Raw genomic sequence first — 27,477 nt, 5'->3', positions numbered from 1 at the left:
ATTATTTGGTATGAACCCCAATTGAATGCTTTAGAAACCCTCAAGTTTGAAACAATAATGAGTGCTAAATGGAAAAGAAAGAATTAAAGATCCATTTCTAAGCCTGAATTTGAAACAAAAGCCTATTATTTGGTATGAATTTCTAGAAACTATATAATATATAATTAGGCCTATTATATAGTTAGTAGAAATTGTTATCATGATATCTTAACAAGTGCCACGTAGTGGCTTAGTACTTGCTTTTAATAATACTAGTTTTAATTTTATTATATAAGTGGAATAATAATTTTTTGTTTCACAATATCCCTAATTAATAAAAATTGAATGGAATGGAATGGACTCAACTAAGAATTGTAATAAATAATTAGACTAAACATTTAAAATCTTTTTAAAAATAAAATTATTTCAATGTATTTATTTATAATTTTTTAAAATTTTTTTTATAATAGTTAAAATACAAAAAATCATTTTATTAACTATATTATTATAATGAATGATTTTCTATCTAAAAATTCATATACAATAACTAAAGTTCTAAAATAGAATTTAACCTAAAACAAATGTGCTAAATGAAAAATTAGGGAGAAGAGAAACAAATTCAAATATTTTCTTAAAAATCATATTTCATGAACTCAGAAATTTCATATAAGACTCTAATTCATTCATCCAATCATATGTATAAATTACATAGTTAAAAAAATTGCATGTATATTTCACTGACATAATATATATAAAAACCATCAAATCAAATTGTAACTAGTATATAGAAAATGAGTTTTAATTAGTATAATAGTAGTTCATTTAATAACTAGTTAAGGTGAGTAATTGAAAAGGTGGCACAATAGTACTCAGCCTACCAAGAAGTACTAATAATATAATGCATGTAATAAATTGTATATTAAAAAATCAACTTAAAGAAATATGACCAAAAAAAAATTAAATATTTTTAAATGTAAATTCAACATATACTTTAATAAATTAAACACCTAACATTTTGCCACAAAAAAGCACTACGGGCTTGAAAAAAAGACTCCTATAACACCAAATTGAATTAGCTTATCATAGTTGAGATAAAAAAAAAAATTATATACTATATTTAATTATAATATATAGATGAACTTTAAAGATAATTATTTATGAAATACTTATTATCATTGGTAGTACTAATTCACTAATTGTGAGAAGTGATATTTGCCTACGACAACCACAATGATGTATTTATAAATCAATTATAAGTATGAGATAAAAAATTTATATTAATTTAAAAATAAATAAACAAGTTTAGTGTACATTATAATTTAATATTATGTACAAACTTATTTGAAATATTATGTAATTTTTGTAGTAGCCCGTACTTGTATTATAGTTATAGTTAATAGAAATAGTTATCATGATATCTTAATATAGTAATTGTAAACTAATTATAGCTAAGAGATAAATAAATATTAACATTAGTTTAAAAATAAATAATTAAGTTGTGTGTGCATTGAAAATTTAATACTCCCTATGAATTTGTTTTATATAATATCTTTCATAATTATTTTCCAAATTGGTTATCTGAGCAATTGTTGGATGGTTTGTGCATTTAAAATATCAAATATTCAAGATAATTAATCTCTTAAATACTCACTCCTCCATAAAAAATGGGTCTATAACACCAAATGGATTGAACAAGATAAGTCATTTTAGATAATATATTAAATTTCTTAAAAATAAATAGACTTTTATAATATTGAAAGGTAAAAGTATGAAGTTGTGTCACCTTTTAGGTTGACTTATCAAAACGATTAAATTTCAGTATTTCTATCTAAAAATCATTTTTCTCCAAACATATGATCTAAGATAAATTCATTTTAGCTAAGTTAGATATGGTCTCACACTTTTCCAAATGGAAATGTCTATTAAATACATGTTTTATACTAGTTTGTATCCAATTACTAAAGAAATACAATTATTTTAGAAAAGTGGCATTTCAATAACTCTTACTATTTTTTATGATTTTTTTTAATAACATATAAACACCATTTTATAGAGCTCAGAGTCAAAAATATTCTCATATAGATTTTATGGTGTTCTAATTAGATATAGTATATTGTAATTTAAAAATTATACAAACACATATATTAACACTCAAAAAGATATTAATTTTGATTAAGAGAAAATATTAAACTATATAAAAAAAATTTAAAAAAATAATATGATTCTAGAGGAGAGAGTCCTCTTTTAGAATGTACATTTTTTCTCCTGGTTAGAATAGATTTCTTTAGGAAAATGTGGTGGGAGATGAAAACTATTGATTTTAGGTGAGTTGAAATTTGAATCATTATAAAAGAGAAAATATAGGTCTAAAGTTGATTTTTATTTTTGATTGCTCTACCTATTTATGTAACCTATAACATAGTCTGAGATCAAAGTGAAATAAATTTATTTCCATCTAGTTTTGTGGTGGGAACTAGATCTCTAATTTTCAAAGTTTTTCAGTAACTGATTTTTTTTTAATAAAAATTGGAAAAATATATCAATTCTTATTCCAAATAATTACTAAAAATTATAATTCTAAACTTCATCCATTTCTACACATTTCATTGGTTTACTTCATTTTCAAATTGTATAATTAAATTGTGTAACATTTTATAGGTTAGACATTGAAACAAGTATGCCTATGCAAATATAATAAAATAAATAAATAGTTGACATTAATTAACTTTGCATATTAATAATGAATAGTAATGTAGTGTGCATTAAAATTTGAGTAATGTAACATAAGATGTATCCATAGTAAAAAGTAGTATACTGTGCAACGTTGTATGATGTTAATTAACTCTTTGCATATTGATAGTGAAAAGTAATACATTGTGCAATAAAATAAGAATAATATACCTGCATATTAAAAAGTAATTTAGTGTGCAATAAAATATGTCTTCATATAAGAGTAAGTAGAGTAAGCTATACTATATTGTTTCGAGTGTAATGTAAAATTAGTTTCAAAGACCAAAAATTCAATGTGAATAATAGTGTAATGTATATTTGGTTTTTTAGGGACCAAAAACCCAAATTGAATAAGATTATAATTTATTTAGTCTAAATTTTATTAAAAGATTTAACAAATTGAAAAACCTTGCCACAAATAATGAGTACAAAGTTATTCATTGAAAATGAATTTAAGGAAAATGTAAAATTATTTAACGTTTTAAGTCAATCTTATTCTAGCATATAGGAAATGTTAGACCATATTTTTCAACTGAGATTGTTAATAGTATCCCTACCAGTTAATTAAGCCGAGAGGCTTTCTACAGTGGCAACAATCTTCAATGTAAACATTTTCCATTTTGAAAATAATTTTATGCATAGAAATTTCGTGCTCATTTGAGTACAATGTTTACTAAATTTATATTAATTCTTTTGACATTAGATACCTCTTAGCTTAAAAATACAATAGTTTACTCATGGAATTTTTGTGTTCATTTGAATACAATATTTACTAAATTTATATTAATTCTTTTAAAATTACCTCTCGGCTTATTTTACAAAAAAATTGAATTAATTTTTTAGGTATGCTAGTCTATTTGAATAATAAGAGTATGAAAGGGTTTGTAACTAACTTATACATGTAGGTTTATGGTAAAAAGGTGGAAGAAGTGGTTTACATATTATTAGGAGTTACTACATTTTAAATAATTTATCAAATATAGAAATGCCTAGTAAATATACAAATATATGAGTGTAACAAGTGTGACGTGTATTTATCGTTATAGTTTAAAAATAATTTATAATATTATTTTAATTTTGTTTGATCCAATAAAATTTAAGATATTAAAAATGATTAAAGTATTGTTAAAGATATTATTGTTAATAATATTAGACTAGTTACAAGTAATTTAATTCATATAGTTGACAATAATAATTAATAAATTAAATTAAATTAGAAATCTTATTGTATATATCTGAATTGATTTAAATTATGATGTGTCAATTGAATTATAAAATGTGAGAATGACTATTGATAATTAAGAATTGACTAATATATATTCTTTTAGAAATAGTATAGATATATTAATATCTCGCAAATATTATTATTAGATAGAGGTTAAAATATAGTGAACAATTTTAAGAAATTAGTAAATATTGAGATAAACAAATCATAATTTGTTTAATGATATTGTTAAAAAGTGACCATACATATCAATATTGTATCAATGTTCATTTTGAAATTATTATCATTTATAATATAAAATAGTTGGTTTTAACAATTTTATTATTATTATTTTTAACAATTTTATTATTATTTATAAATTAAATATTTCATCAACCAATTAAGATTGAGGAGAAATGAGATTATAAAATTGAAATATTTTTAAATGTAATTAATATAGTTAAAATCTATCACATACAAGTAAAAATTAAGTTTTGAAATTTAAGCATTTAAAACTTAAAAATGATAATTAAAAGTTAAAATATTTTAAATAAAAAATATTAAGTACAAATTAAATATATGACTATTTCACATTTGATTGGAGTGGAGATCAACTTTGCATTCTCTATGAACCTTTTTTTTTAAATTAACTAATATTTGTTTGAAAAGTTAAAAAATATTTATTTTAATGCATTCTGAAATGGCCGCAAAAGAGGTCTCTAACACTAAAGCAATTCAACCAATAATGTTTGAAATAAATATTTTTTTATAAAATATAAATTACACAAATAAATTTAAAAACTATAGAATAAGTGAATTAGAGAATAATAATAACTTGTGATTGGCGGAAACTAATAAAATTTAAGAAATCCTAAAATCTTGTTGAAATTTATGAATATGGAGGGTTCATCCAATCAGAAGTGAATTAAATCAATTATAATAAAAAAATTATTAAGAAAAATTTATTAAAAATATAGTAATAATCAAACCCCAAAAATAGGAATGTCTAATTAGTTTTTGAGTGAACAACTATTGATTAATTTCATGAGAATAGAAATGCAATAGTTGAGTACAATAAACAGTTATATATTTATGTTTGATTACATATTTTCTTATCTATAGAGAAACCTAAGACTCATGTAAATGTAATATTTTTTTTAATCATTTTTTCTCATACTTTTTATTTTATCAAAAAATAATAATTCTAAAAAAGCAAGTCGGATGCCTTCGCTCTGCTAGGGTTTCTTGCTTCATGCGAACTTTTAGTTTTCTTGTGTATGACTCTTCGTTTGAGCTTTCCTTCTATAGGCACCACTTGTCAAACTGCATTTACTGCAAGAGCTTTTACGTTAGGATATATTGGCTCTGGCCAGCGATGAACTAGTTGTTTCTGGTATTCATGCTGCTACTTCAGACTGACATGGCACCGCCTCAAAAAAAATGCTCATGCAAGTTTTTCCCAAAGGTCTTTCATGAGGTAATCCTAACATTATCCTTCCTTTGCAAGAATTTGATGTTGCTTGTGACTGGTTAGAGCAACATACCTTGATAGGTTATTTTGTTGGTAGGACTCCTCCTAAAGCTCCGCTCCGAGACAAGGTTAAAAAATGCTGGACTCCTCATGGAGTTCGCCTAAAGGTTTTTTTAATTTTTCTTCGCTAACCCGTCATAAGCAGACACGGTCTTTAAAAACAGACCTTGGTCTATGCATTCCTCTCTGCTTGTTTTCCAAAAATGGTCTCGAGACTTCACAGTCTCGGATGATAAAAAGCTTAGGGTTCCTATGTGGGTCGAGTTTCCAGGTCTTCCCTTGCCATGCTAGCCTTTCATTGAGTCCATTGCCAAAGCCCTTGGCAAAGTTCTCACCAAGGAGCTTGAGAAATTTTTTAATGCTCGCCCACAGCGACACATTTGTGTCGAAGTTGATCTTTCCAAGGATCTCAAGGATTTAGTGGAAATCCAGATTGGAGCTCAAACCTTCTCCCAAAAGGTTCTTTACTTGAATCTACCTAACACCTGTTATAGGTGCTAGTCCATGGAACACAAGATCAAGGATTGCCCTCTGGCTATGCCTAGGGTCAAGCCCATGCCTAAAGAAGCACCTGCCAAATAGGCCAAAGGAAAAGCTGAAGAATGGTTTACTGTTGGGTGCAAGGGAAAGGTTCCCTTGAATCCCTTGTCCCCCAAGAAATCTTATGCGGCGGTCACCGCGATTCCTCCTATTCCCACAAGAGCATCCACACCAGCTAGCGTGGGGACACAAGAAAATTCTACAGTGCCTATTCTGGGGGTTTCGCAGGTTCCAAACCCTGCTAGTACGCAGGGGATTAAGGCAGTCGCTACATTTTTTGCCTTGGATGGAGTTCGTGCTCCTCTTGTAGTTTTTTCCATCGTACCATTAGTGACAAGGCATTCTTGCAATCCTCCTGGATGTGCGGAGATACCAGAAGTGAAATAGCAGGCCATTAGGTTAGAGGATTTCCTGTTTGACTTCCACCCGGTTTCTACCTTCTTGCAGAATAGCTACTCCTCTCTTGAGGATGAAGATGATATGGAAGAGTTCTCATGAACTTCCTCTCCTAGAATGTTCAAGGTCTTACAGACCCCCCTAGAAAATTCTATGTCCGGGACACCCATCATAGACTTGGTAATTTAGATTTTCTCTACCTGCAAGAAGTTAAGATTTCTAGTTTCATGCTTTCTGCTACGTGTCGCATCATTTGGCAGGATGGCGTTATGTTTTCCTCTTAGGATGAACTTGGCTGAGGTGGTGTAGTTACTCTCCTGTCACCTCACCTTCATTTTGCTATTATTTCACATGGTTCTAACCCCACGCATAGAATTATCTGGCTTTTGCTTTCCATTCACAATCATTCTTTTGGAGTCATTAATGTTTATGCCTCCAATGATGCTGTGGAAAGGTCCCAGATGTGGGTTTGGCTAGTTGACAACTTGCCTCCTGCTACTTGGGTCATGTGTGGGGACTTCAATATGGTTGAAGTGGCATCTGACAAAGATGGCATTTTGCCCCTTCAGTGGACAGCTGGGGAAAGAGAAGCTTGGTGCTACATGTGAAATAAATTGGGCCTTTTTGATCCTAATACAAACCGCTGCTAGGGTAGTGGGGTTTGGCACACTTGGTCCAACTTTTGAACTAGCTCTGACCATATTTTAAAACATCTCAATTGTGCTATGATCTCTATGCAATCTTTTTTCTCTTTTACTGAAGATCGAGATCTGCTTGTTATTCCCTTGAGAGATATGACATTATCCAAACACTATCCCATCTATTTTGTCATTTCTTGGCAAACAACTATCCCCAAGGTGGCCAAGTCTTAGTTCTTCCTCAACACGTTTGTGCTACTACATGCTTCCACCATCTCGCACATCCAACGTGTCTGGAATTTGGAGCCACGTCTACCCTCCCAGCGGAGATGGATTCAATGATGGAATGATGCCATTACTAGAACTGCTTGGTTTCTACGCATCTATGGGCGCCAGCTAGCAATTTTCAAGAAATGCTCTTATGAAGCCAACACCCTTGCCCTAAAAAAAAGCCTCTGAGGCTCCCACCTTTAACCCCTTTGATGTGGATTCACAAATTCACCTTGCCAAGCTTCACCATGACAAGAAAATTGCTGACAACTATGATGCTCATGGAGCTCAAATCAAGGCCCATCTCCACTGGTTGGAGGTTGGCAATAAAGCCTCAAAGGAGTTCTTTTAGGCTCTCCAGGCCCGTCATACCAATGTTGGGATTAAAAAGATCAAACAGGGAATGACTATTCTATCTAGTCTCCCTGACATCCTACAAGCATTCGTTCATTATTATGAGAATGTCTTTGCTTTGTAGGGAAATTTGGTTGCTTAGGAGGAAGCTCTCAAAAAATGTATCTCTGTTACTCCAAACCATCTTGCAGTTGAGCAACGTGCTTTGTGTGAGCAACTTCTTTCCCTCAGAGACCTTAAAGAGGTAGTTTACTCCATGGAGGATGACAAGTCTCCTGAGTGTGATGGCTTTTCCTGTGAATTTTACAAACACCTTTGGGAACAAATAGGTCCTGACTTGAACAAAGTCTATCTCGAAGCATATCATACTAAAAGCTTAGGAGTGATAATAAATAAAGGGAATATCAAATTCATACATAAAGCTGGTGATCTTGAGGACATATGCAATTAGAGGCCCATTACCCTTCTGAATGTGTCTTATAAGATCATTGCCAAGGCACACTCTCTCAAAATCAAGCACATGTTGCCTTTAAGTGTGCGGCCTGAGCAAACTGGCTTCATCAAATCCAGATATATTCTTGACAACATCATTGTTGTCTAGAAAGATATGGATTGGGCTTGCGAGTCCAAGTAGCAGGCTATCTTTTTAAAGATAGATTTTGCTAAAGCCTATGATCGCATTGAATGGCCCTTCATCTTGGCTATGCTTTAGGCTATGGGTTTTGGTCCCAATTTTCTTTAGTTCATGGAGATGCTCTTTGGTGATGCTAATACTTGCATTACCATCAATAATTTGCAATCTAAGGCTTTTGGACTTTTTCGTTCAATCAAGCAAGGTTGCCCTCTAGCTCCAGCACTTTATGTCCTTGCTGCTGAAGGTTTTGGCTATTTGCTAGCTCATTTTGTGTCTTTAGGGCTGGTTCATGGCATTTCCTTGCCTGAATCTTCCTCCCAGTTAGTCAATGGTCATTTTGCTGATGATTCCTTTCTTACGCTTCTTAAGGATGAAGAAAACATCAAAAATGCTTTAAATTGTCTGGACACCTTTTGTCAAGCATTTGGCTTTGCCATCCAATGGCATAAAATGCTCTGCTACACCATTCTTTTTTGCTAGCTCCACCTTGGCTCAGCCAGTTCCAGTGGAAATGGGTTACTCATGGGGAAATATTCCACTTTCTTGGCATTCCCTTTGCCTTCCAAGCCTCTCATGTGGAGATTTGGAATGCTGTGCTTGCCAAGATTAGCATAAAGCTCGACTATTGGATCACCAAGCTGCTTTCTCTTGCTAGTAAATTCCATATTTTTTCTAAGATTCTGGCTGCCACTCATGTGCACTATTCTTCCTGTTGGGCACCCTCCAAAGCTTCCTATCTCAAGCTAGAACGTTTGCTCAGAGATTTTCTTTGGGCTTTTGGTTCTGACCATCATGGTTTTCATAGATTTGCTTGGAATTTTTGTTGTCTCCCAAGGGAGTCTGGTGGTCTTGGCCTACTTTCCACTGGGAAACAGGGCCTTGCTCTCTATGCAAAATGGATTATCCAAGCTCTTTCTGGGGACGAAGCTTGGAAGATTCTAGTAAGGCACTGCATTTCTTCCAGCTTCCTTGTTAACAGGCCTGCGTGGAAGGGGATTGGTTTTCAAACCCTTCTCATCATGCGTGAACTAGTGGCCATTTAGGGCTCTTTTGTTATTAAGAGTATCTGGAAAGCCTAGGAAGCTCTTAAGCCATGGCTTCATTGGGTTGGAGATGAGTTTCGCAATGGGCTCTCCTTGAATCAACATAACATTTGGTGGTCTCCCCTATTTGCAATTTAGGGTACTCCTCTCACCAAGATTCAAGGTGCCAGTGCTTTGCATTTTTTCAAACATGGCATCCAAACTCCTAAGGATCTCTTTTCAAGAGTCCCCATGAGTTTCAAGTCATGGGAATATATGCAAGTTCAGTACCGCCTTGTCAAACAGACTTTTGACCTTTTGTTGTCTTCCATCCCTATGCACCTAGTTCATAAGGTGGAGATTCAATCTGTTCGGCCTTGGTGGCATGATTGGAAGTGGTATCTTGCCACTCCATTTGCCAATTATAAGCCCAATATGGGGTATAGATGGCTCTCACCCCATCTTTCGATGGTTGACACGCTTAACCAGTAGTGGCATTTGCAATCTTCTCTTTCTCAATGGCAAAAATGTTTTGACACCATTTGGAGTGCTATTACAGAACCCAAGATTGCCCACTTTTCTTGGTGCCTTGCCTTCCAAGGTCTTCCCATGGGGCCTCGACTTAAGCACATTGGGGTTCCTGATCCCAGATGCCCCTTCTATGGTCAACTTGAGTCCTTTTTGCATATTTTTTGGTTTTGTAAGCATGCTCAAAATTATTGGCACTGGATTCATGATTTTTTCAAGCTTTTAAGGCCCGAACCATTTTCATGGCACATGATCCTATTGGGTGATTTACCCAAAATTTCTCAAAAATTCACTCAGATTTGGCATACCTTTAGGATGGAAATTTTGTTTTCTCTGTGGAAAGATAGGAATGTTGTTCTGTTCACTCACAATTTTTTGGATGTTAACATTGCTATGTACACTAAGGCATGCATTTGTAACAATGTGATTATGCAGATCTAGGTGCAAGCTAATAAAGTTTTCCTAGAAGTTTCTCACTTATAGAAATTGTTAAATCACTAGGGCAATGCTCCTTGCACCATTGCTAGAGTTCCTCTGGATGCCTTGGTTGATGCCTCTACGCCTCGTGGCCGTCGTTCTCGCCGCCAATCCTCAGGTCACCACTCGCACACACCATGCTCCCAAGCTTCCTGCCACTGCTCTCCCAGTGGTGGTGATGGCAGATGGAGGCGCCACTCTGCTTCCCCACCCCGCGGTGGTTCTGGCTGGTCCCTAGCTCCTCCCCCTGGGCCTCGGTGAGCACATTTTAGGAAATTTCCTTGCTTGGCTTTGGTGATTTGTCCTCTGCGGCCAACGATTAAGGATGCGGAGGTTGCCCCTTATCCTGTTGTTGCTGATGATGGCTGGTATGTTCCTAGTCTGCCCCACAATCCCATTGATACGTGGGGATTTCCCAATAAAGATAATCCTCCTCCCTTGGCTGGCACTGCCTTGGCAGCCTGAGGTTGTTTATTTATTTATTTTTTAATGAATAGTTGTTGTTTTCGGCTGAGGCCATGTTTTTAAGTCCAGCTTCGACCATGTGAACTCTTTCGCGAGGTGATCTTGTATCCCCTGGCTCTTTTTTTGTGAATTGTATTCTTAGTATATTTTATTAATAAAAAAGAACTATTCATCAAAAAAAAAATTAAAAAAAAAATCTTAACTAGATAAATATTTTAATTTTTTATTGTAAAACAAACACAAATGCGAATAAAATGAAAAATTAATTTACAAAAGATGCACACCAGCCCCCTTGTGCCGAAACAAGTCTCTATTTTCACTTTCCTCAAAATATTTGTGACAATATTTATACCTACTAAAATCTTAAAAATTAAAAGTGGGGATTTTCAATTCTAAATTTTGATGTGTGCAAATTATGTTTTATTCGTTAACACGCGGGAGACGAAAACTTAGGGCTTTGTTCTACTCTGCTCTGTTCTATTCTGCAAGACGATGAAGATGGCGATAATACACAAATTGAACTAGATTCTCCCTCTCTTTAAACTGGTAAAGTCTCCTCCTCTTTTTCATTCTTCAAAATAACACTTCAAAACCTCTGCATCTCAACACATGCACAAACACAAGAAACCCCCTCCTCACAGCACGCATGAATTTAATGTTGTGCATTTCACCCAGTCCATTGATTTCCTCTATAAATCAGGAAACACAAACAAGGCCTGGGATCTCTTCCACTCGGCCCTCACTAAACGCTACCCTCTCAATGTCATATCTTTCACTGCTCTTTTGGCTGGTCTTGCAAACAACGGTGATACCTACAGAATCAACGTCCTTCTTGGTGAAATGAAAGGGAGAGGAGTACATCCAAATGTTATCACTTTTAACACCCTCATAAGTGCTCTGCGTAAACAGAATCGAATAGAGGAAGCACGTGAGCTCTTGCATAGAATGAGGCAAGCTCAATGTTTTCCTGATATTGTTACATATAGCACTCTGATGGATGGTCTTTGCAAGATTGGTAGAATAAATGAAAGTCTTGTTTTAGTAGCTGAGATGATACAGGATGGACCGTCCCCTGATAATGTTACATACAGTACCCTTCTTAATGGTCTCTATATAGTAGGTATGGAAGATGAAGCTCTCAGGTTGGTTGCTAGAATGAGACATGGTTACTGCTCTACAAATATTGTTACATATAAAACTCTGATATATGGTCTTTGTAAGATTGCTAGAGTAAATGAAGCTTTTGTTTTAGTAGCTGAAATGATACAGGATGGACTGTCTCCTGAAAATGTTACATATAGTACCCTTCTAAATGGTCTCTGGATGGTAGGTATGGAAGACGAAGCTCTCAGGTTACTTGTTAGAATGAGACATGGTTACTGCTCTCCAGATATTGTTACATATAGCACTCTGATAGATGGCCTTTGCAAGGTAAAGAGTAGATGAAGCTCTAGGGTTAGTAGCAAAAATGTTACAAGATGACTATTTTCCTGATACCTATATTTATACTGACCTGATAGATGGCTTTTGCAAGGCTGGAAAAATAGGCAAAGCTTACAATGTGTTTGTACAAATGATGAACTTTGGTCCTTTGCCCGATAAAGTGACATTTACTGCAGTTATTGATGGATTGTGCAAAGATGGTAGGATGGACAAGGCTTGGGATTGCTGTCATCTCATGTTCAAAAATGGTTTACAGCCAGATGTAATCACTTATAGTTCTTTGATATGCGGCCTATGTGAATTGCAAGAAGTTGAAAAGGCTCATAAGTTGTTCAAAGAGATGCTAAAGAGAGGTTGTTCTCCAGATGTTGTTACCTACTCCATTCCAGTTCATGGTTTATGTCAGAGTAACAGGCAAAATGAAGCATTTACACTTGTCTCTGAGATGGAAAATGTAGGACATCTTCCTAATGTGATCACATATACTACTTTGATATGTGAATTCAGTAGAACAGGAAACTTGGACATGGTAGGAAAGTTGTTAGGGGAGATGCCAACAAGGAATTTGAAACTTGATGAAGTGGCATACAATACAGTCGTTTATGGTCTGTGCAAGGTAGGATATATTTGTAGAGCTCGTTCATTCATGAATAAGATGTGAGATGAAGGCTTGACTCCCAATGAAGACACTTATAGCTATTTGATTAGAGCCCATTGCAAAAATGGTGAAATAGATAAGGCCTTGAAGTATTTTTCAAACATGAAAGAGGTTGGTATTTTTCCAACCGCTGTAACCTATAATAAATGGATTGATTATTTTTGCAAGGATAACAAACTTGATTTGGTTGTATCAATGGTGAATGAGATGAGAAGAAAGGATTTGGCTCCAAATGTTATCACATACAATATGTTATTGGGTGCATTTCGTGAAAGATAGGAGTGTGGAAAAACTATCTAGTTAATGGATCAAATGAAGAAAGAAGGCTATGCTCCAAGTAATTCAACTGTCAGAATACTTCACTGGCTAGTTGTTGATGGTAAAATTGAGCCAAAAAAATTAATTGAGTTTGTAAATGATGATTCTTATATAGTTTCTAAGGAAATATAAGTCTCATGCCCTAGTAAGTGCTGGCAAATCAAAATGTTGAATCTATATTTCCCCAGATAGAATTTGATATTTATGCACTCATCTTAACGTTACACATGTATAGAGCCATACTTTCATGCAAGCAAGGGGCAGTTCTTAAATAATTTTAATTATATCACTTCCTTTTCAAAAATGCAAATCATATATGGTAGTTTGTAATGAAACATAATTGTATATTCCTATCTTTTTAGTGAAGATGAAACTTTTTGTAACCTAGCAATTTAATAATTATATGATAAAGTATTTGAAATATGTTTAAACGGTCTCTTTATAAATAGTATTCTGGGCTTATTAGATTGTATAGAGATAGGTGTAAGCGTGTCTCATTTTCAGATCCTTATTTTTCTAATATTTTAAATATGAGGCATCTAGATGGTGTTCTCATAACTTTAAATTTACCTGGAAACTGTATTAGCAACCCAGAACTGTCAATGTTGATATTTAACTTCTATTGACTTCTTTTAAATGAGTTGATGCAACAAAAAGGACTAAAACTGCACTTTTAACTTCTACTAAACACCTACAGAGATTTTACAGAAGATATCAGTATGTATTAAGTATATAATATAATAAGATTTAAATGCACTATATAGAGTCCATTCAAATAGTACAAAGAAGAGTTCATTCCCAACAGTGGTGTTATTGGAGATTAGTCCTGAAATTTATTTTTGACTTTTGGAACTTTATTCCATCCAATATCTTGGTGGCTTCCAGGTTTCTCAGTAAAGTGCTTTTGCACGGTGGGTGCAGGATGCTTCTAATTTGATCAGCAATGCTCAGCTCTTGGCAATAGTCTTACTTACACTTCATGATTTTGAAAACTTCTCTACATTTATCTTTGTGATTGTGATTGTTTTGTTGACTTAAGTGCTAAACATATTCTGTTTATGAACCATATATCATAATTCTTCATATACTAGAAGTACAGCGGATATTTCAGACCAAAATACCCGCTAAACATTTATTCCCAATATCCCAATATCTCTTGAATCCTCTCCTTATTCATAAATTAAACTCAATCTTTCTTTTTAAAAAACATCAAGGCAGTTGTAAAGGTGTCAATGGGACTTACAAGCAGACTGCAAAATGACATTTAGAGATAGCTATTCTTAAACATCGTTGTGTTTAGTGGACAAGCTTATTTTTAGTCATTAAATTAAGAACAAATATTTAATGCTTTTTGATATGGATAAAGTGGAAAATTTTTGCTGATTGTTAAACAGTTGAATTGGGTGATTTTCAAATCAAATGTTCAAAGACATCCTTATGATAGATGCAATATACTACTTAACTTTATCAATTTCCATTTGATAACAATTTCCTTAGTTATCCACTTCTTGATTATATCATATGATAAAAATAACTGCTTGAAACAACAGTGAATGAAGCTCTTTGTAAGGTTACATTTCTTTTCTTTCATTTTGTACTTCTTGCTTAGAATATGTTCTTGTACATTATTGCGGCTTAAGAACACAAGAAATGTGACCAAACTGGAATTAATCACAAATGACAGGTCATGTCCAGTCCTCTTTTGCTTTGGAATGTTACGTGATATTCGTGTCCACCACTGTTTACATTGTGTGTAGGGGTTTCCTAATTTGCCTTTCTTATTTCATACCTTTTTTTTTTGGATGATATATTCATTGGGAACTGTTTGTTTAGAACCCACGAGAGGGATTATGTTTTAAAATTGTGCAATAGATTGTCTTTTGTAGTGCCAATGAGGAAATAGAAAGAGTTGAGATTTACATTGTACGGGTCTAAATGAATATTGGAATGGTCAAATATGCAAGATGTCTGATAAAAAATAGAGCAATTCTGTTTGCAAATTTCTGATCACCCCTTTTGAGGATTTCCTTAACCAATGCGAAAGAGGAGACCACAACATTGAAAATCATGAGAGGATTTTTTTGTGGGAAAGAGTTGAGAGAGATTTATGAAGGTTGGGTTTCAGAAAATGATACTTGACCACATTGTGCTGCTTATATCCATCTTATAACACAACAGACTAATCTTAAAACATTCCAACTACTACTACAATGTGCATGCTTTCTAAATTCTATGCTTGCTCTGTGTAAATTTTATGCTTGAAGCAAGAGACAATTGGTCAGTCTATCAAATGTTTTATTACACTCTAACATGCTTTGTGTAGTTGGTGAAATCATTTTTTATTGTTATAAGAAAGATTGCAAAAAATTATGAGTAAATCAGCGGCAGTAATGAGAGCGATCTAGAAAACAGTGAACGACATTGGACTTACAGTCAACAAACAACTTTGTGCTTGGTATTTTTGTTCAGTTTAATTTCTTTTAAGCATTGTTTCTTTTCAGTTTCTTCTTCGCACTTTGGTTATGAAAGAACAAGTGCAAAACAGAGGATATCATGCAGGATTGTAGGTTTATTTAACTATTTTTTAGGTACTTTAGCAGCAGGGGAAGGTCACATAAGATACAGATATGTAGCATCTCTTTTCATGTATTAACATTAGCAGTGCATAAAACTAATAAAGTGGGATAGAGCATAGAAGTATGTTTAGCAGTAGGAACAATCTAAATTAATATAGTTAATGGCATTACTTTCTCAGCTATATATTCCTCTGAAGCTCCAAGTTCCTTACAAGCATTTAGAAATGGATCTGCATCATGCATTTCTATCTCAGATTCTACAACTTAGAATGTGGACTAATTAGATTTACTTTGCAAATGTTGTGGAATTCCTGTATTGCAATGATATTACATTTTTGCTCTGGAAATTATCTATGGGCAAGGTTAGCTAGGAATTGAACAAATCTTCTACCCCAAAGTTACAAAATGATCTGGGACTGGCTAGGAATCAATTTTTGCATCTTCTACTAAACTTCTTTTCACTTGATTGTTCAATTTTCCATGAACCAGGTTAGCTTAGAATCAAATATAACACCTCTAGCAATGATTATATTGTTTTTATACTTGTAGGAATCAAACTTTGCATCATCCACTAAGCTTCTTTGCACTAAACTGTTCAATTTTCAATGGATCAGATTAGCTAAGAATCCTACATAGCACAACTGAGCTTTTTGTTGTTCAAGGGTGAAGTCTTCCTCTAAATAATGACAATGATTTGAGATCTGCTAGGAATCAAACAAAGCACTTTCCTCTGAGCTTCTTTTCTTCTTACAGTGACTAATTGAAACTTTCTAGGAACCCAAATCAAACCCCTGTTAAGTTTAAGTCATCCTCTAATCTATGCCTAGCTTACTTTATGATGCCATTGGTTCTGCCAACCTTTTTATTACAAAGACACATGAGAGCCCCATGCGTCCTCTTCCTAGTATTTCTAGCTATTAGTGGCTCTTCTCTTTTAGAGACGAAGTCAGGTGCTTTGGTGGGGTTAAAGGCTCTGGTGGGGTCACCTATCTTATTTGGGACCACCTTTTCAATGAAATTTCCTTGGTTCACTCTAATAGCTATGTTAGATTAATGTGGATTTGCATTGATCGAGGAAACTTGTCTGTTACTTCCCGCCAGCATCTTCGTACTATGCAGTTCTTAGCATTGAGGGTGGGGACCCCTATGAGGACCTTCTTGAGTACATAATAAAATTCTCTACCATGGGGGACATCATTATTCTGTGAGACTTTAATGCGTGGACCAGAGACCTATAGCCTCCTCTCCATGATCGCAAGTTTGATCCCATGTGTACGTATGCTTTTGATCTTGGTTCTATAGGATAACTTTGACTTTTTGAGGGTTGTCAAGGGCCCTTCACTAGGTATGGTCATAATTTGTTACAACTTTGTGAGTCTTCTGACTCGATGATTTTGAATGGGCTCTCTTGCTTTCCTGGATCCGAACTCTTCACTTTTTGGCCACATGATGGTGGTGCTAGCATTGTTGACTATGTTCTCTCTACTGCCTCCTTCATCCCTCTCATTTTTTGCTTTACCATATTGTGCCTTCCTCTGGTTGACCATGCCCTCCTTAGCATCACCCTTCAGGGACCCTTGACATCTTCTCCTTCTTGCTTATCTGCTTCTTCTTGCCCCCCTCTTCCCTCCCCCCATGCTCACACCTCTTTTCACTTCTCTGATGGTGACACAAAGCTCTTCATCCACCACCTCAAATGACTTTTCCTCCAAGACCCCTTCCCCGACTCTAAGGATATCACCTCCATGTTCCACTCGTGTCCACCTTGTGGGAGTCTACCCTTCTCTCCATTCCCCATTGCGCCTCCTCGCTCACCCCTCACCCCACTCGCAGGTCTTGCCCCATGAACCAATGGTTTGATGAGGACTGCAAATCCTTTCATTACATGCTTTTCTTTGCTCCATCCACTACTTCTTCCTCCCCTTCCTCTCAGTTGAGGCTCAACTACCACCACTTTCTTCACCATAAGAAACAAAAGTTCACTTTACTGCAGTGTAAGTCTCATTGTGCAATGTTTTCCAGTCTCCAAAGCTCTTTTGGTGCACCATGATTCCTTGCCACCCACCCTACCCCCCATCCCCTGCCTCTACTATGGACCTTCACTCCCTTGCCTCCCACACCTCCACTCTCTATGATATTCTTGGCCAACCCCCTCTCCATCTCATCCTCCCCCCACCCATTGTCACCTCTTTTCCTTTTCCCACATTTGTGAGGTAGTTAGAGTTATGAATAGTAGTAGAACTCCAGATGAGGAAGGATTTCAAGCAAAAATTTTCAAGTTGGGTATCTCTATCATGGGTCCCTTTCTTATAGTGCTCTTTAATCAAGTGGTTTGTGTTGGCTTCCCTGACTCTTGGTCACGACATTATATTTATTCGATCCATAAATTTGGGCCAGCTTCAAACCCCAAAAACTACAAGACCATCATGGTTGGGCATATCATCACTAAACTCTATGTGACTTTGCTGAATAATATCCTATCTAGTGAGCTTGATCAATGACATTGTTGAGCTAGAGGTTAGGCTAAGTTTTGTTCATACTTTCAAACCACTGATCACATTTTGACTTTACGAGCCATCATTGAGGAGGCTCACCACTACTGGTGAAAGTTTATTGTTGTTTTGTTTACTTTTGCAAAGCCTTTGACTAGTCCTCGAGAAGCTCTCCTTCAGCATCTTAGGGATATCGAGATCTCATAGATTCTTCTTATAGTTATTATGAGGTTATATGAGCACGTCGAGGGTAGAGTCAGGACTTTACAGGGCTTCTCTGATCCTATCTAGAGCACTATTGGGATGAACCAGGGTTGTCCTCTCTCCCCCACTCTTTTTGGCATCTACATCGATGAGCTTAAGGAATTTCTCTTTTATTGCTCACTCTTTGGTGATGGTTTTTATTTACATCAGGTATTGATCTCTATTCTTTTATTTGGTAATGATGTGATTCTCCTAGCATCTTCTCCCGATGGTCTTCAACAACTCCTTGATGGCTTGGCCTCTTTATGCGACTCACATGAGCTAGTTGTAAATCTAGGGCAAGACTCAAGTTATGGTCTTCAACTGTTTGAGGACATCTCATCTCCATTTTTATTTCCAAGGTACCAAGATCGAGATTGCATCTTCATATGCTTACATGGGGGTTAAGTTTTCTGGACCGCGATTCAACTTGAGATCAGCCATGTAGCCCATAGTCAACAAGGGGCTCAACTCCCTCGCTATTCTTGAATGACAATATTTTCAACACCACTTCTAGGACACCATGACTAAGATGTCTCTTCTTGATTCCCTGGTCAAGTCGGCTATCCTATACGGCTCTACAATTTGGGGCCCCTCCCTCTTGGGTCTAACTGGGCCTTTGTTGAGAGAGTCCAAACTCTTTTCCTTCGACGCATTATTAGATGTCACTATTCCACACCACACAAAATTGTTTTGGCTGAGTTTGGTGTTCACCCTTTTAGATTAGTGACCATCTTTGATCTAGTTTGGCTTCTTCACTAGCTCTAGAGCTTTGCCGATTCCTCCGATGTGTTGAAATTAAGTCAAGTTTGTTATTAGTGAGAACACTTATTCAGATTCTATATGGTTACCAAGCTCATTGAACAGTCTATAATGTTTTCCATGCAATTCAATGGTTACCAAGCTTCGCAGCTCTTACCGAGCATTCCAATGGTTTCCAAGAAAATTCAAGCAGTGTGAATTCTTATAGTTCCTACCCACCAGTTCAATGGTTACTAAGCTTCGTAGTTTCTACCAAGCCATCAGTTTATATGAAACGAAGTTAGTGATAATCAAGTGATGAGATGATTAGTGTTTACCAAGTTCAAGTATGGTAAATATGGAATTTAGTTTCTACCAAGTTGCACAATATCTACTGAGTTGCAAGTGTAGACCGAGTTTGAGACTACTCTGAGATGTTTTAGTATGGATCGAGCTTCCTCTTCTACCGAATGCATGATGATGCCAAGTAATGACAATGGATGTTGTGTATTAGAACTTCACCAAGTTAGTCTTTAGAACTTGAGTGTCTTCATTTGGGCCGACTTTGTAATATTGGTGTTAACTTGTATATTGGCTGACTTTGCAATTTTGTAAATTGGATTGATATATATATATATATATATATATATATATATATATATATATATATATATATATATATATATATATAATGTATTATATCATATCCAAGTGTGAGATAATGTGAATGAAATGCAAGCATGCAAATGTGAATCAGCAACAAAACAGAGTGAGTTGTAAGGCCATATTAGGAGCAGCAAAGTTATATCTATCACATAAATGTCATCAATACTTCAAAGAATCTTTATCAGCAAATCAGTTGTAAGTTAGAGATTTATTGTTTCATCCTAACAGGTGAATCAGCTCCAAAATCCTCTAACAAGGTAGACTTAACAATCTTTTGTCAAATCTCTTTACTGAGTACATACTTCATTGTATGTTTGTAAATCCTCTAACAAGGTGGACCTAGCAGTCCAAATCATTCCTAACAGGGTAGATCATTAGAAGTGATCATTGTAAGCTTTAACAAGCCAACTTTATGCTGCAGTATTGAAGATTTGTGGGTATCATCCCCACCCTAATTTTACTTTCTAGTTGGAAGGTTTCTAAGTCACCAAATCATTGTGTTCATGTGTCATGAATGTTTATGTTTTTAATTTCTCATGCATGCAGTTAGATTTAAGTTAATGAATTAAATGATTATTGGGTTATTGCAATTAAGGTATGAATCTGATAAAGTTTTTAAGGTTACTGATTCACCCCTCCCCTCTCAGTAACCTAGCATAGTCTTGAATATTTCTAACAATTGGTATCAGAGCTTTGTGGTTCTCAGGATAAAGCTTGACAACTTGAGCAAATATCAAGGACAATAGAGATTTTCAGACTTGATAAAGCAATTGACAATGAAAAGCTAGATCTAGAAATGACCATTGCACAACTCAAGAAAGCTAAGGAGCAACTTTCTCAATCCCTGAAAAGAAGGAAGGAACTTGCAAATCAAATGAATGATTATTAGTTCATTGAAGAAAAGATTGAAGATCTTTTCCCTTCAAGCAGTTCAGATGAAGCAAATGATGCAATATGAAAAACTCCTAGAAAAGAATGGTTCCCTACAAGAGGAAGTAAGAAAATTGAAAAGAGAACAAGAAATTTAGTCAATAAGATTGTGTAAAATCTCAAAACAAAGAAACAAGGCAAAAGAAGACCTGAACGCAAGAAACAATGAAATTCAAAATCAATCCCTTCAGCAAGAAAATCTTATTGATCAACTCTCCAATGCAAATTAAGAAATCATGAGTCTAAGATCTGAAAATGAAAAGTTAAGGAATGACTTAAACACTGAAAGACAAATCAATGAAAGGATGAAAATTGACCTAAATTTTGAAAAGCAACTCAATGAAAGAATAATGAAATCCCAAGTAGACATGGATCAATTGAATCAACAAAGTGAGAAAAATCTTTATATGCAAAAGGGTAAGGTAGGACTTGGATACAAAGAAGAAGGTGAAACCTCCAAACAAGGTACTTAAAGGAATCAAAGACCTACTTACAATCACTATGGTAAGATAGGTCATACATTAAATAAATGTTGGAGTAATGGAAAAGAAAAATTCAATGGTAAATGTTATAATTGCAATCAACATGGTCACAAGGCTAATGAATGCAAAGAGAAACCAAAATTTGAAGGAAAATGTCACAAACGCCAGAAACAAGGTCACAAGGCATCAAACTGCAGAACCAAGTCATTCAATTGAGTAGAGCAAATTGTGAAAGCATTATTTGGTTGAGACTATAACACCTAGTGCAGATGCCATTACGGTGGAGAGTATGGACACATTGGCATGAACTGTGTTAAACATCACACAAGGAAGAGAGATACCACCATAAGATGTTACACTTTTATAGAACTTGGTCATCTAGCCAAAAATTGCATGAATACAGGTAGAATTGAAGATGTAAAGAAGTCAAAAGTAGATAACATCAAAAACCAAATGAGGTAGCAAAGGATTCCTAAATCCACCAAGGAAGCTAGACCAAGCAATGATGGTCATGTCACTTAAGAAGTGGGTGATTCCACCATTTCCATCTAAGTTCTTAAGCAAGAACTAGAATTCCATTATCATGGTCACACCTAAAATAGTTCCAAAATTGAAAAGGAAGAAAAGATCCAAATCAGTATTTGAGATACAAAGGGATCACAAAAGATTGGTATCCGTTATCACCAAGTAAGTTTGGGTCATGGACTCTACCGAGCAAGGTCGAGAGTAACTAGTTACACATGTTTGGTTACTGAGTTATGAAGTATTCACCATGCAAGTTGAGCAGATAGTGGATGACAGTCTGTTATGCATAATAATGTCATCACAGCTACTTTTGTACTGAGCATTCATGGCAAAATGTTATCAAAAGAGTAGGAAATTGAAATCATTTTTCATGAAAATTTTAAGTGTTATTGCGATCAAGCGATTTTGAGCAAAATTTGTAGTAAATTTTTTTGAAGATTTCTATATTCTACCGAGTAACCATGGTAGCATCAAGGCAAAGAAAGGGTTAGAAATGTTGGTCCAAGGAGTCAAATGGAAACTGTTAGATTTCAAACTTGTACCAGCAATTGCAGAAACCCTTGATCCAAATGGAGCACAATTGCAAATCCCTCCTAAGGTACTTCTCATTAATGATATCTGAACTCATTTTAAGTGTGCAATTCAAGAAATTGGAACCCTAGAGATGGACGATGCCCTAGGTGAATTATGTGTGAATGGTGTTCTTAAACCCGAGCATAAGCACTTGGAAGATAAGGGTTTAACTGACATTCTCCACCTACCCTAGAGTTTCCAAATCAAATGGATTAGATACATCCTAAGCAAAGTTCACAATGGTCAGTTATGGCTTGAGCAATGAGTTTTGATTACTAAGAAGATGGATTATCACATGGAGACCAAGCTTGAAGATGATTGAGACTATTATTAACTTAAAAAATACTACATTGGTAGCATAATTTGTATATTGTACACATCTCAAGCTGGGGAAGCCTTTTGGAGTATTTTAAAAAATTTACTCTTCAAAGCCAAAGCTACTAAAACCCTAGGTCGGGTGAAGTTAGAAAAGAAAACCTTAGCCGACTGGGATGGTCGAGGCATGAATATTAGTAGTGTAACTAATGCAGAACTAAAATTTGGCATACATGTGATAGCACACAAGATTTATAGTTTGAGCCATCTCAATAGTGTGTCGTGTGAAGTAGTAGATTTGGCATTCAAAGTAGTAAAAAGCAATATGTCATATGATATTGCAAACTTATTGTTGAAACAATTCAACAAAAACATGGAAAGTATAAGGACATACAAGAACAATCCTTGTAAATTTGGTTCATTGTTGACATGTCTATTTTTCTATGTTCAAAAGTTTTACCCTTCAAAAGGTACAGTCGTATAGACAAAGGATGTGCCAATTTTGTATCAAATTAACAAGTACATTGTAGAAATGGGTGAGAATTTTGACAACATAATGGATAACTACTTCGATGTTTTCAAGGAGAAAATGAATAACAGATTCAGGATTCCCATGAAATTGGTTGAAGATTACAAAGATGATTTATGTTTCATGGTAGACAGTAATAGAGTCTACATTCAGGCAATGATTCCAAGAATTCTATGGGTAAAACCTCTTCCCTATGAGGTGAACATTGACGAAGTAAAAGACATAATTGAAGCCTTATTAAATGAACCTATTGATCCAAAGGCACCACACTTTGGAACCTATGATGAGGCCAAGGCAAGAATAGAGCTTGAAATTAAGCTTCCATAGGCGGTTAACAAAGGTAAGAGGAGAATAACAAAACTCAAAACCAACACACCTCTTTTTTTGACCAAAGGTAAAGGAGAAGATGATGATGATGATGCAGAGGGTGAAGATGAGTTAGAGAAGGAAGAAGAGGTAGTGAAGAAGAAAGGCAAGGTGATCATCACCAAGCCATCAAATCCATCCACTGCAGTGTTTACCAGAAGATTCAGGAAGAAAGGTAGTGAAGTTGTGTTTAGCAAGCCCCCTCTCACCTTCTAGGAAATACTGAAACAAATGCAAGAAGGTGCAGGCATGACCAACTTCAAATCATTGAAGTATGAGACTAGGATAGAGGTTGAGAAAAAGAAAATTGAGGATTTGGTGCTAACCAAGATGGGTAAATGGAAGTATTCCCCTAATTAGACAGCTTCTTAGATTTGTAAAGATCTACTAGAAAGATTGAAGCCAAGATGGGACTCAACCATGAAAACAACAAGAGACATCTATGAGAAAAACTTGAGGCAGTTGTTACCAAGCGTTACAACTATTGAGGTTAAAGAGTCTATGAAGAAATATGAAGACATGATGACTCTTAGATTCAATACTTGTTTAATTTTGTTAAAGGATATAGAACATGTAGTCAAGAATGCTATAGGCATGTGGAAGAATATCTATCACTTGCAGAAACCAAGTGACTCTCTAGTAGAAGTGAAGGATGATGACAGTGACGATGAGGAAGAATAAACAAATTTTGAAACAATTCAGTTTGATAACGAAGGAGTTGAAGAAGATAAAGAGGAAGAAGCTATTAAGGAAGTCAAAGAAGATGATGAAGAGACTAATCCTATGAAGATAGCAGCAGAAGTCATTGCCTCACTTCGTCATTCTCCAAGAAAATTAGTAGCTACATCACATTTAGAGTCAACTTTAGCAAGTTTGATTGTGACCACAACAGATACATCAAATGTCTAATCACTCTTTTCCTCCTCTTAGCTCAGCATATCACTAATGGAAGTGTCTACCACTTCATCTACTAAGCTGTAGCCTCCCTCTTCTTTAGTTCCTGAGTCAGGTTCATCACCAGTGACTACAACATGTTCTGCAATTTTGTGTTCTTCAACAGTAAGTACAGTTTTGGATTCTATAGTTTTTTTTTCTATAGCTTTGGATACTTTTGTAAGTATATCAGTTTTGGATCTAGTAAGCATTCCAGTCACTATTCCATCTATTAGTGTTATATCAATTTTTACTACTAGCCCTTCTATCTCTACTATTGTTTCCATTCTAGATTCTAAGGTAGTTTGTAATAATGTAATTGAACTCAAGGCTCAACCTTGTACAAGACTTTTGAGTGGAAAGGAGATAGAGGAAGATATTGATTTAGATGAGGAAATTGAAATTCCAAAGTGGAATTTTGACAATGCCACTGTAGATCAAATGAAATTAGCTATTACTCCTCCAAAAGAAATCCAAGTAGAAGCAATTAAGACAAGAAAGAGATAGAGAATATAAAATCATAGAGAGTGCTAAGGATATGTTGACTGAGGTAATAGGTGTTTAAGTTGATACTTCTTAGCACATTTTATTTCAATTGGAAGAAGCTATTCAAAAATTTAATGAGGACTCCAGTGATCAAGAGAAATTAATTGAGAAAGCAGAGAAGAAATTTGATAACAAAGTTCTTTTAGCACATTGTTCAACAAATTGCTATTCAACAAGTGGAGCTTTCCTCAAATTTGACCAATCTTGAAATTCTTGCACAAATGTTACATCATTTTTTGCTAAGTTATGTAATGTTACTGAGTTCTCAAAGAAAATAAAGAGAAAATTGAATAAGATTGATGAATATCTGAAGGCTAGTGCACAACAGTTGCAACTTGACCCTAGTTCAAGCTATGCACATCATATGAAAATTAGATTCTTGTAAGATATGCAGGTAGAATTGTTGAGAGAGGAAGCAAGGATCCGATCTTCACTGATACACATTCATAATATGATCCTTACCATCATGGATACAATGTAGAAGCACATTGCCTATTCCAAAAAATTGATCCATGACAATAGTTTCTCAATTGCAGATCACATGATCGAACTCTCTACAGAAGTACAAGTTGTTCTACAAACATCCAAAGTTTTGAAAGAAAATTGGGATAAGACTTTAGCTCTTATTCTTAAGGTACATTATGAGTTTCTTTCTTACATTGGTATATCTTTGTAAATAAGTTTTGAAGTAAATCTTTGGCATTATTGTCAAAAAGGGGGAGAGCCAGAATATATTCTATGTGAGTCTGTATGTATATATGAGGAGAAATGCGTAGTATGTATATTGTATGGGGGAAAAATCTCAAAAAAAAAATAGTATTCCAATACTGAGCCAGTATTGAACACTATGATGTATATAAGTTTTGGATGATAAGTATTTTTGTCACTAATGCCAAAGGGGGAGATTGTTGACATTAAGTCAAGTTTGTTATTAGTGACAACACTTATTCAGATTCTATATGGTTACCGAGCTCATTGAACAGTCTATAGTGTTTTCCATGCAATTCAGTGGTTACCAAGCTTCATAGCTCTTACCGAGCATTCTAGTGGTTACCAAGAAAACTTAGGCAATGTGAATTCTTAAAGTTCCAAATGAGCAATTCAATGGTTACCAAGCTTCGTAGTTTCTACCAAGCCATCAGTTTATATGAAATGAAGTCAGTGATAACCAAGTGATGAGATGATTAGTGTTTACCAAGTTCAAGTATGGTAAATGTGGAATTTTGAGTCAAACTCATTGACCCATATTTCATGAGTAGTGATTCAACATGAATCCATCTCTCATGAGAATAAATGGAACACATAGCACTCATTGGATCTAGGTGATGCTCACAAGGGTGAAGCAAATTGAGACTTCCCCGGAGGTCACCCATCCTAGTACTACTCCAACCTGAACGCACTTAACTTCAAAAACAAAATTAATGTGCTACAACCATAATGGAAATGATCTTTTTCAAGATAATGGAAATATCTTGTGAATGATACAAGATGTGGCTCTTGGTACACTTTTTTTGGATGATCATCTCTACTGTATCTATGTTGCCCTATCAGTTTTGGTGCCCATAGTTTGTTGCTGCACAATGGGTAAATTGTTCAACAATCATTAAAAAACATTTAGTGCTCATGATAGCCTGGGCATCAATCGTGTTGTGTTTCTCAATGTGATCAATCTTATGCCCCATTTGGATGATCACGTAGTGCAACTCTATCACCAAATGGATGTATAGATATAAAAGGAGTGGATAAACTCAACCAATGATTACATGAAGTATTTAACAATATTCAAGGTTTAGAGACTCAGGTTGGTTGATTGGCCTTTCCTAAAAACATGAGGATAGCTCTAAAGTTTTTAATATCACCGAGATACCAAATTTGTATTATTGGAAATGAGTCTTGTTTCCAAGTTTTCATCTCAAGCAATTGCCTTACATGGTTTTGGAATGGTGCAAGGTGTCTACTTTCAATGAAATTAGAAGAAATAGGGATATGGTAAGAAGCTAAAAGTTTTGATGACAATCATATGATTAAAAAAAATGAATACTAAGTGCAGTAAAATGTTGTGCCTAAAAATCTATATTATTTATTGCTAAGTAAATAAAACCCTATGACAATGAAGGCATGAATTAATAATTGCATCACCCTGAAGGAGGTATTTTTTTTAGTCGATAGGCTATTATAGGTGGACATTTCAGTCCAAGCCTGTTCGTTTAGACAAACAGGATACCATTGGTTGTTTTCCAAGTTGAAAATTGCTCAATGAGAAATGAATTCAAATCTTAGATCAATCTTCTTCATTGACCATATTTATTACATATCTCAAATCCTAGATTTTTATATTTCTCAACAGATCTTTTAATGATATGTGAGATCATT

The 27,477-nt window shown here is 34.8% G+C and overlaps 1 pseudogene; it reads left to right on the top strand.

Annotated features, from left to right (window-relative positions):
* LOC149541244 (uncharacterized) overlaps positions 1-13,319 on the top strand; it is a 55,036-nt pseudogene extending 41,717 nt beyond the window's left edge.
* The last annotated feature ends 14,158 nt before the right edge of the window (positions 13,320-27,477 follow it).

This window comes from Cupressus sempervirens, chromosome 9 (assembly GCF_028749045.1).
Source record: "Cupressus sempervirens isolate cs-2001-9-10 chromosome 9, ASM2874904v1, whole genome shotgun sequence".
Classification (NCBI taxonomy): Eukaryota; Viridiplantae; Streptophyta; class Pinopsida; order Cupressales; family Cupressaceae; genus Cupressus; species Cupressus sempervirens.
Note: the sequence above shows the minus strand (reverse complement) of the source record. Positions and strands in the feature narration are given on the sequence as shown.